The sequence below is a fragment of the Rhinolophus sinicus genome, linkage group LG14 (genome assembly GCF_036562045.2).
Source record: "Rhinolophus sinicus isolate RSC01 linkage group LG14, ASM3656204v1, whole genome shotgun sequence".
In the NCBI taxonomy this organism is placed as follows: Eukaryota; Metazoa; Chordata; class Mammalia; order Chiroptera; family Rhinolophidae; genus Rhinolophus; species Rhinolophus sinicus.
The window spans coordinates 46,642,604-46,655,396 of NC_133763.1; the positions used below are offsets into that span (position 1 = coordinate 46,642,604).

At 43.9% G+C, this 12,793-nt stretch overlaps 1 long non-coding RNA gene across 1 annotated transcript; it reads left to right on the forward strand.

The window, feature by feature from the left end:
* Nucleotides 1-290: 290 nt before the first annotated feature.
* LOC141568631 (uncharacterized) lies at nt 291-8,337 on the forward strand. The gene is made up of 4 exons (XR_012491809.1): nt 291-390; nt 3,767-3,993; nt 6,528-6,650; nt 8,245-8,337. It is a non-coding gene; the product is annotated as an uncharacterized LOC141568631 (long non-coding RNA).
* The last annotated feature ends 4,456 nt before the right edge of the window (nt 8,338-12,793 follow it).

The following is a 12,793-nucleotide window of genomic DNA, read 5'->3' on the forward strand; positions in this document are numbered from 1 at the left end:
GAGGCAAAGGTGGGGCTGGAGAGTCCAGGTCAAGTCAAAGCCTTGGGGAAGCCAAAGTCACAAGGAAATAAATAGAAAGCATGAGTACACAGAACAAGCTGGTCAGCCGAGGAGCCAACAGCACTCAATACAAGTGACCGTGGCCTAAGAAAAAGAAAGACCGTGCACCCAAACTGAGAGGCGCAGCAGCCAGTCCCCTGACTCCACCTGTGAACGTGACGTCTTGGTTGACGTCAGTCTAAATCTACGAGTGGGTAGCCTTCCTTAAAGCCACTCCTTAGCCTTCTTTTCCTGGGGATTGTTTGGATGCTGTTCCTTGCAACCTGAGAGCGAAACTGAAGCGGATTCAACCAGGCGAGAGCAGAGGGAAAGAGAATTCGAGTAGCCCAGGTCAGCGTGGATGGTGGTACAAAGATTGAATTTCTCATGGATGACTCAGGGACGGGAAAGAGGGATATATATATATATATATATATATATATATATATATATATATATATATATATATATATATATATATATATCCCTTCCCTAAGTCGTATCTATATCTATATATATATCTCTCTATTTATTTATTTATTTATTTATTTATTTATTTATTTTTAAATAGGAGACAGCAGTGACTGGAACACCTTAATTTTTTAAATAATTTTTTAAAGTGGTGTCTGGCGAGTGAATGAGTGAATGAATGAATGAATGAATGTAGATTAAGGCCAGGAAGTATACACTTTGGATAACAGGGTCGAGACTGTAGACTTGATTCTATAGTTAACAGGAAACCACGGTATTTTGGAAAAGGAAGGCGGTACCATCGATATGGTATTCGAAACATCATGAAGGTCTTTTTTTTTTTTTTTTAATTAAATTTATTGGGGTGACAATTGTTAGTAAAATTACATAGATTTCAGGTGTACAATTCTGTATTACATCATCTATAAATCCCATTGTGTGTTCACCACCCAGAGTCAGTTCTCCTTCCATCACCATATATTCGATCCCCCTTACCCTGGCCCAATCCCCCAATGACCGACTAAACGTGTATGAGACACGTACGGCTGAGAGAACCTGAGATCCACCTGAGGGTTAGGAAGCAGAGCTACCAGTGAGGAGAGTCTGAGGGCGGAGGCTTCCACGCAGACAGCCTAGAAGCCAAAAGCTCTAAGCTGGGTGGATGGCAACTCCATGGGCGAACCCACATGTGATCAGTTCTAACTGGGCCCGTGACGACACGTTCTGCCAGGCCCCCTTTGGACATCCATGGAGAACCCAGATGTCACACTAGAACCCCAATGTCACCTAGTCCTCCTCCTCCAACCAAGCATTGGGTTGGAGCAGCTGTCTGTTTCACGTCACGTCAACAGGGACCCAGATCTCTACATGTCCTCCCCACATCCACTCACCTAAGGTTAATGAGCAGTCCAGAGTCTCCTGACAGTCTCATTGTACCACCCACAGCGAACAATGAAACAAAAACAACCCGCCAGACATGTATGTTCTGTAAAGCCCTCCCTTGCTGGGTATCCACCAGGGGGTTCTTTTCAACCCCTCCCCTGGTCTTGTCTCCTGAGTCCTCTTTCTCCTCCCAGATGCGTCCTGCTCTGTTGTGCAAAGTAATTCAGTGCTGCCAAGCTGCTATCCCCAAGCGTGCATACCCAAACCCAGAACAGCTTAGATAAATAAGGTGTGCCCCCCACCATCCCCATGCAGTTTAGAGGACACACCCTCCTCAAGATGACAATGGAGGTTATAAATAAAGCATTTTGCTGTTGTTGCAACACATAGCAGTAAGCGTAGAGATTCGTATCTTGCAACATGGCAGCAGCTGTGTTTCCTATTTCCTTGGGCCTATCACTTTGCTCTCCAGGCTTCTGTTTCTGATTCTTTAACGTAAGAGGCACAGATGAGTCGATCTAGGTGACACCCCTCTACCGTCCAGCTCTCAGTTTGGACTTTGCCTGAGAGTATAGTGGAAGGATCGTGGGGGTGAGGGTGAAGAAGCCAGCTGTATAAACCCAGGCCTGGGGGTGGTGGGGAGCGTGGGGATGGGCAGGGGGACGTAGAGTGAGGGAGGATGGGGTCTGGTGGCTGGGGTCCTGATGGCAGGGAGAGTGAGGTGTGGGGCTGCCCCTTCCAGCAGGCCTGATGCTGCCCGAATGCAAAATGCAGGGAATGGCTTTGTCTCTGCATCCCAGCCACCCACGCTCTGACTGCATTAAGACTCACACTAGGCCCAGGAGGACTTTTTGATAAAGTGGATGCAGCATCCTGCAGAGGCCAACGGTCTTAGGGAAAAGAAGAGCTCAGCAGAAAGCATACCCAGCTTTCCAATACACCCCTCTCTCGCCTGCCTTCTCTTATTAAGGACCTTTGCTGGAGGCCGTTGTCAGTCTAAGCTATCTGTCGCTTCTCCGTAAGCAGGAAGAGGGGATCCAACAACAGCGACAGCCAAGTGGCCAGTTTCTGTGGGAACACCTATGGATGTCTACTGTACTGGGCAAGCACAGAACAAAGTGGCTTTTATCTCCTGCTCTCCAAAAGCCTGTGTGTGCTTCAGAAGCTGGCTATTATTGCATTATTAAAGCCCCAGTGAGCTGGGGCCAAGGCATGGATACGCTAGAGCTGTCCCAGGCAGCTTCAGCGAGTTCAGACCTCTCATCCTGTGACCTAACCTGACTCCTGGCTTACCATCCTCCCATCCCAGGGAAGGGGGAGCAAGAGGGCGAGGCCAGGCCCGTATAGAGGGTGCCCAGGGCTTCTCACCAAACTGGTCTGTTCAGTTCCCAGGACTCACTGGGAGCATAATCCATTGTGGCAATATTGTGTTTCGCAAAGCAGGAGCAGTGAACATGGGGGGTGGGGTGGGGGGGAACCACTGTTGCATAAGGACGTAACTGAAACCAGTTTTTCCTGGGTTTTAGTAAACAGGTTGCTCAGGGGAGGTTGGGAGGACCAAGGGCTCAGGTTTACATGTCACTGGGGCTCAGGACTGGGGTTTAGGTGGGGAACTGTGGCACGGAGATGGGGCAGAGTTGGCCGAGCACAGGTTTGCTCCAGATTGTCGCAGATTCCTAGTCACAACACCTGTGAATGTTGTCATGCGTCCCAACCCCTAGGTCCACAGAGGAGGAGAGGAAGCCCAAAGAGGCAAGGTGACTTGTTCAAGGTCACTCCAGTCCATCGGTGTCTCACTGTTAGCTGCAGCCTGGACGCATGCGTTCACTCTCCAGGTCTGCAGGCGCAGACGCCCTTTGATGGGCAGTGCCAGTTTCATGCTAGTGTTTGGGCAGACAAGTCCCGGGAAGGCACAGACTGTATTTCTCATGGGCCCTTATGTGGCACGCAGCAAGGCTCAGACATAGCGGAGAGCTTACGCCGTTGGACAAACCCTGAAAAACACAAACTAAAGATCAATGTCACATCCTCCAACCAGCTCCTCTGCTCTTATTCTCGTGTGAATGTGGAGAAACAGTCCAGCTGGAGAGGATGCAGAATAACAGAACAGCAGAGGCCTGCCATGGAGGGTTGTGCGGCCATGCACTCCGCAAAGGGCCTGGGCGAGGCACCAAGCAGGAGCCCAGATTCAATCTGCCCTCCACTAACTGGGCACTGCTTTGCCCTGGCGAGGTACCCCTCATCTTTCCCATCTCATGTCACGTTTACCCTGGAGTAGAACAAACTGCCTCTCTGCCAGCCCGTTCTCGGTACTTCCCTTCTACCTCTCTCCGATCCACTAAGGCTTTCATTTGTTTTTATGTATGATTTTCAGGTTCAGGTTCCCTTTTGAAGGTATAACCAACAAACTGTTGATGAGCCCTGCATGCACTGCATTGTTTGAAGCCATCAAGCCCATCTTCACGCTGCCCGTTCCACCTCTAGACGTGGTCTTCTTGCTACCTCTGTGCATATGCCACTTCCTCCGAGAAGCCCTCCCTGACCATTACCTTCTTCCCCACATATTCCACCCGAGGAGTGAGGTCCATTGCCCGCAACATGGTAGGTACACCCCATGGGAGTTCTCAGTATGTTGTGGGATGATATATTTATAGGCCCTTCATCCCCTTAGATCTGCCCTGTCCAATATAGTAGCCACCAGCCATACATGGCCACTGAGCATGTGAACTGTGTCTAGTCTGAATGGAGAAGTGTTGTAAGCTTATGTTGTAAATATAGGCTATGCCAGATGAGAAATACTTAGTGTGAAAAAAATTAACGTAAACTATCTCATTGATAATTTTTATAAGAATTTTTATATCGATCACATGTTGAAATGATAATATTCTAGATATATTGGGTTAACTCATGTCTGATGAAAACTGATTTCACCTGTTTCTTTTTGCTTTTATGATGTGGCTACTAGAAAAATCTAAATGACATGGGTGGCTTGCATTATATTTCTATTGGACAAGGCTGCTTCGACTGTAAGACCATGTAAGAGGCCATGTCTCATTCATCTGTGTACCCTTAGTACCCGATACAGACACACACGTGGGCGCTGAGAAGTAGCAATACAGGTGTCATGTCCTATTGTCCCTGTCACTGCCTGCCTGTCTGTCTCTACCAAGACGCTGAGCACAGCACTTGGCAAGAGGCAGACGCAGAAGAAATGTTACAGAATGGAGGCAAAGGAAGTATTTTATCTAAGTACATAGGGATTCTTAAAAATTTCATCTTGCTTTATTTCAACTTGGGGACTACTGATGTGACATGGAAACCTTACGCCGGGGGGAAAAGAGCGGAGTAGCTGCAACACACTGGTGGGTCTTTCCAGTTAAGACGGAGGAAGTAAGCAGAGGAAAAGCTTCACAGATGGAGAGATGGTGCCCATGTTCCCACGGCCCCAGTGGTCTGTAAGAAGAGGGACAAACTTCTTAAAAAGTCGGTAATTAGAAAAACCACTCTGGGCTGTGCAAATAAACACAGGACAAATGACGCAGAATGTAGAGACTAATATTCACACCAGTACCAATTAATAGCTGAGTCTGTACTCTGAGGTATTGATCAAGGTGCTGTTAATTTCAACTTTGAAAAGTCTTTCTGGTTTTTTTTCTGAATGTAGAAATAAAACTGGCTCATTGTAAGAAAAAAACAAAGAATGTAAAGAAGACCCCAAGCCTCACAATTATATAGAAATGTTAAAGTGAAAAGTCAAAGTCTTCTGTGACCCCATTCCAAACAATAACCCAAGAACCACTAATGATAGGTTTGTGTTCTTCCTCCTGGCTTTTCCATCATACAGATACTGTGTTTCCCCAAAAATAAGACCTAACCAGAAAATAAGCCCTTGCATGATTTTTCAGGATGACATCCCCTGAACATAAGCCCTAATGCGTCTTTTGGAGCAAAAATTAATATAAGGTCAGGTCTTATTTTCGGGGAAACACAGTATGTTCTTTACTTTTGCCTTTGTTTGTTTGTTTTTTTTACACATAAATGAGATTATATTCTAAATAGCATTGTGCAACTTACTTTTTAAAGATGCAGGTATATTGTCGACATTTTTCCATGTCAGCATATACAGACCTATCCCCTTCTTTTTAGCTGTAGCACAGTGTGTCCGCTTATTTAAATAACCTCCCTTATTCCAGGACATCAGCAATAAGGACCCCTTTTTGCTCTTGCAAAAAGACTGCAGCAAAAATAATAATAATAATAATAGTAATAATAATAATAATAAAAAGAAAGAAAAAAAGACTGCAGCAAACATCCTCAGACATGTCTTTGCAACTTTTGTGTTTCCGTAGGAACACAAATAGTTCCATGTATGTCCTAATGAAGACACTGCAGCTAATCAGAATAGGACCACCTGTATTTAAAAACAAAAACAGATTAGGGTAGGGATGCAAGGAGGGGGTGTTGATGATAATGGTGGGTGTTTCGGCTCAGTTTGAGGATTTGTGTAATGATGAAAGAAAAGTCCATTTAGCATGAACCTCAGCTTCCAGTTCTGTCATTCTAAAACGGTTACTTTTACACTTAACCTAAATTAGATGTATCCTAAAAGCACCATTTTGCATCCAACTGTGTCAAGTTTAAGAACATCGTCTTACCTGGATCCCAGTAAGAAATACAATTGGATATCTCCTTGGGTCTGGCATTCACTGGGTCAGTTTCCACTTTTTCCTATTGAAGGAATTCCGAGTTCTTTAGTTACACAGGTAACTGTGGTTTGAAATTCAAAACAATAGCATGTCTTCCGTAATTCTCCTGAGAAAGAAAAATCCCAACAGCAAGCAATGCCACTGGGGTCTAGACGCCCTCCTGGCTTTGCCTTCTACGAGTGTAGTAGACGTGTCACACATCTCCCCTCACCCATGAAATGGTGCCGCCTACTTTGAATTGTTATTGTCAAGATCACAGATAATGTGTGTAAAGCACACAGAGAAGGTACATGTTCAAATAATGGCAGTTAGTCTTATTTTCAATTGCAACCACTAGGAAGGAATACCAAGCAAAAGTGATAAAAGTCAGTCAATGAGGAGAAAATCCAGGAAATGTTAGTAGTCCATTTGGACTTTTTTTTATTGCAGCGGCTTTGATACCTGGTTTCTATGGTGCCGAGAACTAATGTCAATTAAGGGAACACTACCTGCCAAGTTCTGTACGAGGAACATTACATATATCATCCCACTTAATTCTCACACGTTTGTAAGGTATGTCATCTTTTCCTGTTTTATAGATGGGAAAACTAAGATGTAGGTTTCATGTTTAACTGGCTTCCTCAGATTTATCAGTCTAGGAAGTGGACAAGCTGGTGTTAGAATTCAGATCAGTTCATCCCAAACCTATGCTTGTCCAGGTACCAGGCTGCTGTCCACCACACCAGGCTGCCTCACGAAGTCTTCACGAAGTTTCTTATCTTCTGCACATTTTTCTTTACCTGACCCCACTCTGATCACTGTGGCAGATTCGGGGCCTCCGTCTTGCCTTGTTTGATTCTCTGCTGTATCATTCAGGACTCTCTGAGCTGCAAGTGACAGAAAGTCAGTGCACACTGGCATACGTGCATCAGGGACAAAATTGGCCTGTACACAAGATGGACTTGGACTTCAGGCATGGCTGCAATCAGGTGCTCAGATAGTGACACCAAGCTCTGTCTATCTTTCCTGCCACTCTGGGTTCTGTGACTGGCTTTACTCTCAAAGGCCTCTCTGCTCTAGACAGAAACCTTGCAGCCCATGACCCCCGGGGGTAAAAAAGCACCCTTCCTCTCTCCCAGTGTCTCTGTGGTCCATAAATCATGGCTTAATGAAACTCACATGGCCATTCCTCAACCAATCCCTGTGGCTTGAGGTGTGGTGTATCTTGTTGGCTAGGCCTCCGTCTCAGGCTCACCCCTGGGACCAGGGCATTTGAGGTCAGCCTTATCTGAGTTACAAGGAATGGTTCCTTATAGAACACAAGATCCTGTAATGAAAAGAAAGTCAAAAGAAGTTCTGGAGAGCCTCTGCAGAATGCTTCTTGTTTTTCACTCACCAACAACTCATAAGCCTATCTTTTACCTGAGAAAGACTCATATTTTAGATACATAGGGATTCTATAATGTCTTCTTTTTTGTTATTTCTCTTTCATTATTACGTACAGTCTCTATGAGATGTCTACAAACCCTCCTGGACGTGGTATATCCTGCCTCCTCTTCCCACCTGATTAGCAGTCATTTTTTATGCTTTTGTTTGCAATTCACTGAAAGCTGTAATTAAGTGAATTTCCATGTTGATAGGGCATATATTCCAAGAAGAACAACAAAAGCAAGTATGTTTGTAACAGTTTATATATGATAAAAATGAGAGAGATTTTCTTAAATTTGAATATAATCATAAAAATTTACATGACTTTACCAATAGCAAGTTGGGAAGCTAAAATAAAAAATCTTTAAGTATCAATAGTAAAAAATATTTTTGATCAGCCATTCTAGAAGCTTCACGAAGGAAGGAAATATTAAGTTACCTTTCTCTTCTCCCTTTAGGCTATGACATCACAAAACTGTTATCAGGTGAAGAGGTAGTGAAAGAGTTTGTGGCCAAAAGATGTTTTTAAAAGCAAAAGTTTTTAAAGATGTGCAGTTAACAAATGACAATAATAAAATTAATAAGACAGTTAATAAAAGTATTTTGTTATTTTTCTGGATTTTTCTGATATTTGTGGTTCTGTGAACTTTAAAAATTTTAATTATGATTCTCTCGATTTAAATAAATATTTACGTTTGTAATAATTTTCTAATCATAATTTTGATTCTTTTTCTCACAGAGGATCCCCCCAAATCTAAAAAGTTTCAGGCCCACCCCAAAACCTGGATCCATGGCTGGTCAAGGGAGGAACTTTTGTTTTACTCACCGCTGGTGAGTCTATGTTTCTGTGTAAGAGTCCACGCAAAGAAGACAGGATTTGTTCCTTTGGACCTGGAAAATTAGTGTTTGAGCCAGCCAACAAAGAAGGCAGCGTGGAATTATAATAGACACTAGACTTTGGTTCAATTTTTGGCTTTCCAGCGGATTGAGAAAGCTCTGACAACTTACATATCCTTACTTGTCCTAGTGAGTGTTGTCATCTGTAAAATGGGAACTTTGGGCTGGATGAGCTCAAAACTCCTTTCCAGCGCTATGTTTCTGATTTTAACAGCTAAGTGTTGTTAAGTCAAGCGATTCCATGACTTGCTCGGGAGAATACAGAAGGGCTCATGAATTTTTGATTTGTAAATGACTGCTGCTAAGTTTGTGAAACCCGATCATTCTCATAAGTAGGTTAAACATACCCTTCATATATTATTTGCACTGTTCAATTATTTAATACAGCCTTTTTTTTTCATAACAGGGCGAAGGTAAACTTTTGCACCGCCCCTTCTGTATACAGCAAGCACGCGTTCTGCAAAAGTGGCATCCAACGCAGTTCTGCTTCACTGATAAAACTATACCACCACGTTCATGTCTACATACTTCCTGACTCTTTAAGTTATCCTTATAAATGTGATCCCGTTTTTATCTCCAACAAAGTCTTAGTGGGTACACCAAGCAGGGGTAATTCTCTCCGTTTAACAGATTTGGAAAATGAAACGGAAAAAGGTTAAATCACTTTTCTATTAGTTTGTGTTGACTAGAGACAAAAACAACTGGAATACAGGGCCTCCAATGCCCACAGCCGCTATGAAGGTCAGTACACGGAAAAAAATGTCTCTGATCAGAAGCAGACGCTCTGGTTATCTGGCATATATTAGCCAAAAGCCCTAGGATTTTATGTAAATGGAAACATTCCTCTCTGCTGGCTCTTCCTCTGTACTTTCCTTCTACCTCATTCCTATTCACTATAGGTTTCACGTTTGTTTGTTTTTTTTAATGTTTTTCAGCTATAGCCACCAAATTATTGATGAGCCCCACCTGCACTGTTTGAAGCCATTAAGCCCATCGTCAGCCTGCCTGTTCCACCTCTGGACCAGGTCTTCCCATGATGCATCTGACTACCTCTGTTCATAGGCTTCTCCCTCCAGGAAGCCTTCCCTGACCACTACCTTCTCCCTTACACATCCCACCTCAAGGGCAAGGTCCATTGTCAAGCATGGGTGGCAGAGTAGCGCCCATGCAATCTGAGGACAATACTTACCCATTGCTGGGGACAGATCTGGAATTCATTTTAAATATAAGAGGAAAGACCGTCCCTGAAGGTAAGGGAAACATGGTCCTGAACCCCCTGCCAGCCCCAGGGCACAGCTAAATGTGCTGGCCAAGCAACTAGTAACCGTCAGATAACTCAGAGTCTGTAGAACAAGATAGCACGTGTGGGCATGGGTTGGCTGGCTGGCACTGGCTCCTTCTCACTGACTGATTCTGCACTGGGTGCTGGAGATTAGGTGATTTATTCGGGTGCAGTGAGGCCACACAAAGAGGACACAGGCACTTCTTGAATGGTGCACCTCAGCGTGTGTGTACCTGCCTGCTCAAGGGCCTCTACTCAAATATTGATGACCAGCAGGTTTGTCACAGTGCCCACGCAGCCAGTGGCCACCTCTCTGCTCCATCCTCTCAGTGAAATGGGAGCTCCCCATGAAAGACAGGCCTGCTCAGGCAAGAGCAGCATTCCTAGGCAGTGCCACTCTGACAGCTCAGCCTGGAAAGCAGGACAGCTCACAGGGGTGTGTACCAGCATATATGTACACTTTCTCACTTGTAGGTGATACAGGACTCCGCTCTGGGCCCATGTCTTTTCATTGGAGGCATTCTTGTTGAGATTCACTCTGTGGTGGGGTCTGTCCAGCTTAATTTTCTGTCACTGTCCTCCATGATGACAGGAGGCGACTGGAGACACTCGGATTCACCAATGCAATCAACATTTCAGCCCCCATTAACACAAATAAAATCCAAATGTAAAATAAAAATTGCAATATCCACTTCTGGCTTGTCAGAATTTCTAATGGAGAAAATCACACCTTGGTTTTATTATCTACCCGAGTGCTGCTTTGGAAGGTCTCTTTTGAGCTAACGTTTCATATCTATGGTGAAATTTTATTTTTGTAGTGTTCGCTGTACATTGATGCCGGTTCCTGGCCTTTGACAAAAATAATTTACAGCTACCAGAAAGGAAGGACGAGATGGCGCAGGAAAAGATAACTCATGCTTAATGGACACCATTACAATGCCAAGGTCTGTACAATGAATATGTCTCTTTTATGCCTCCTTATATCCTTAAGAGGTCAGTATTAGAATCCCCATTTCACAGATGAGTAAACTGAGGCTCCTAAAAGTTATGCAATTCATCCAAGTTTACACAGGGAGTGGATTCTGGCCTGCTCAACCACTAAGACCCATCTTTAATGCCCAAATCTGAAAGTTAATGATAACTAACAATTTGTCAACTCTAGGCACTCTTGGCCCTCAGCAAATGAAATCCATCTGACTTGCAAGTTGCTTAAATACTCACAAGTCCGACATTCCATCGCAAGAAGGCAGACTCATAAAATAGTTTGTGGTAAAACTGCCGATAACGGCTAATCTTCTAGACAGACACACAGAACAGAGAGTTCATTATTTTTCTAACTGTTCCTTAATGTTAATGGACCTTGGTCGATGTCTAGTCCTGGCATAAAGAGTCTGGGAATTTAAACCAAAAACTCGCTCTTCTCTTTGATGGTTAAGACCATCTGTTTTGTCATTCAACGCCGTGTCCTGCTTTCCTTATCTATAAAATGAGCACAATAAATTATGCTGAGGGTGTAATGAGACTACATACACAAAAGCTCTCTTTGAAACTATATTTCAGGTGTCTTGGCTTTCCCTTAAGAAATACAACCAAGGTGTGAAATAGATGCACAATGGAATAATAGTTGATGATCATTGACTATTTACTATGTGCAGGCTTTGTGCTAAGTACCTTAGAATCTTCATGTCATTTAATCCTCCCAACACAAGGAGACAGGTCCTAGTATTACCCCCATTTTACGGATGGGAAAAACAAGGCACAGAAAAGTAAAATACCTTCCAGGTCACATAGGTGAAAAGTGGGGGAGTTGGGTGGGATTCTGAACCAGATGGTTTCCTTCCAGAGCCCATGCTACTAACCACAATACTACACTGCCTCCCATATATTAAGAATAATAAATAAAATGACAGTCAAGGCGTTAAACAGTTAGGTTAATTATCAAAGGGCAGTCATTTAACCTACATGCTCCTGCCAGAAGATTCCAGTCCAAACACATACCTGGCTACGTTGGCACCTTGGAAGATAAACTGTGAGTCCCCAGTACCAACCTGTAAGGTCTCAGTTCTTGGCAGTTCCCTGCCAGGCTCTCCCTGTTTCTTTCCCTCAACCTCCATCACCCTCAGGTATTTGTCTCAGCTGATGCTCCATGGCTTGCCGTGTCTACCATGCCGGTCCGCCTGCCTGACTCTCCCAAGAAGCCTCCCCAAACCCCAGGATTAAGCTACCTGTCTGTCTTCTGCTGGCCCTCACAGCAAGCACCCTGACTTCCTCTTGTTCTGACAGGACCTCACCTGGTGAAATCCTTTCCTTTCCCTGTCATATACATCTCAAGGTTTGTGCTGCATTTTAGTCATCTTTGTGCTTTCAGCACTTCATACTGCCCACATTCAAATCTGTCCACAGCCAGTCTTTAAAAATTGCTAGATGATGGTATCTCATATTGGACCCTGGAACAAATAAAGGACATTATAATGGAAAGTATAATCCAAGTAAAGTCTGTAGTTAGGCTAGTGGTATTGTGCCAACCTTAACGTCCCAGTTTTGGTAAATGTAGCATGGTTACGGTTATATAAGATGTTAACACTAGAGGAAGCTGGCTGAAGGTTATATGGAGACCTTCTATGCCATCTTTGCAACTCTTCAAGTAAATCTAAAATTATTTCAAAATAGAAAGTTTAAAAATCAATCATTAGGTGGCTTTGCAGCCTAGTATGCAAGGCCACCCTTTTGGCGTCAAAAAGACCTAAGTTAAAATCCTAACTACAACATTTACTACACGTAGGTACTGTGTAATCTCAGGCACATCAAAGTGGTATAGTCTCTCTGAACCTGACTGTGGAATGGCCTGGCACAGTGGAAACACTCAAGAAATGGTAGTTGGTTTTATTGCAGTAGGTTTGATCATTCATAATAACCAAGTGTTATCACTGAAACGATATGTTAAGAATATGACCCAAACTTTCCTTTTCAAACTTCCTCTTACTGCACGTGCCCAGCGTCCTCACACGCCCTATACTTAAGCCACGCCCACTCATCCACCCCACTGAGTGTTCTAGCCACTGTTTGGTGATACAGCAATGAGGCAAACAGGCAAGGAGCATTGCTATAA